This window comes from Hipposideros armiger, unplaced genomic scaffold (genome assembly GCF_001890085.2).
Source record: "Hipposideros armiger isolate ML-2016 unplaced genomic scaffold, ASM189008v1 scaffold_824, whole genome shotgun sequence".
Classification (NCBI taxonomy): domain Eukaryota; kingdom Metazoa; phylum Chordata; class Mammalia; order Chiroptera; family Hipposideridae; genus Hipposideros; species Hipposideros armiger.
Window position 1 is genome coordinate 394,818 of NW_017732174.1, and position 1,291 is coordinate 396,108.

Sequence of the window (1,291 nt, forward strand, 5' to 3'; positions counted from 1 at the left end):
TTTTATTTTTAAAAAGATTTTATTGGGGAATTGGGGGAGGGGAACAGTGTTGGGGAATTGGGGAAGGGGACCAGCCAAGTTGTTGTTCTTCAATCTTCGTTGTGGAGGGTGCCAGTCGCCATCTGGCTTCCCATCGGCAGCTCATGGCCTCTCTAAGCTCAAGGTGCTGTGTTCAATCTTAGTTGCAGATGGGCGTAGCCACCATCCCATGAGGGAATCGAACCAGCAGCCTTCTTGTTAAGAGCGCATACTCCACTGAGCCATCCGGGCGGCAGCTCAGCTCAAGTTCAGCTCAAGTGCCGAGTTCAGTCTTAGTTGCGGGTGGGCATAGCCCACCATGGAACAGGCAATCTTGTTGTTACACCAGCTGAGCCATCCTGCCACCTGTTGACAGCTCAGCGACAGCTCAGCTTGGGCGCAGCATCACTGGCCCATATGGGAATCAAACCGGCAGCCCTGTTGTTCAGAGCTTGCACTCCTAAGCCAACTCTTAACCAACTGAGCCACTTGGCCAGCCCCCAAACCAGGGCTTTTAAATTTGAGACCCAGAGAGTCCTGTATTGGAATCCTGGAGCTGCCTCTTTACTAAATGTTTTGCTCAGGGAAGTGACTTCACCTTCCTGAGTGTGTATCCTCACCTTTAAAATGAGGAAACTAATACCCACCTTGCAGGTTCTGTGAGGGGTAAACACATTTAACCCATTTGGCACAGTGCCTGGCATTTGGTATAAATGCTCAGTAAATGTTCTCTGTGTGTGCTGTACTTCCAGGTAATGACTAAGTTCAAGGTGTGGTCATGGGAGTGGATGGCTGGAGTGGGATGAAGATCAGCAGAGATGAGGTGGAAAGAGACAGAAGCTAGATCATTGGAAGGGTGGCCCATCATGGGATGGTTAAGTATCCCAGCAGGGTGGCAGGGGCTGTGGTGGAAAGTCTGTTAGGAGGTGCTAGAGACTTCAGGAGTGAGGGGAAGTCACCAGGGAGTCACTTTCAGATGAGGAAGTGGGACACAGGGTGTTAGAATATGAGGACACAAGGCTCAAGGAAGCCAGGGTTCTGTGAAGCCAGATTAGAGTCAGGGGGTCTGCCTCAGCTGAGTTCCCACAGCCCTTTGTGTGTCCCTCTGAGGTGCCCCCAGTATCATGTGCCCCACTATGACAGAGGTTGTCAAGGGAGGAATTGGGTATCGTGATCCCTCCTGTAGTGGCTAGAACAGAAGTATGCCTTGGTAAGTGATCATTGAATGACTTGGGAGTGAGGGAAGGAGAAAAGTCCTGGGTGACATTCAGTA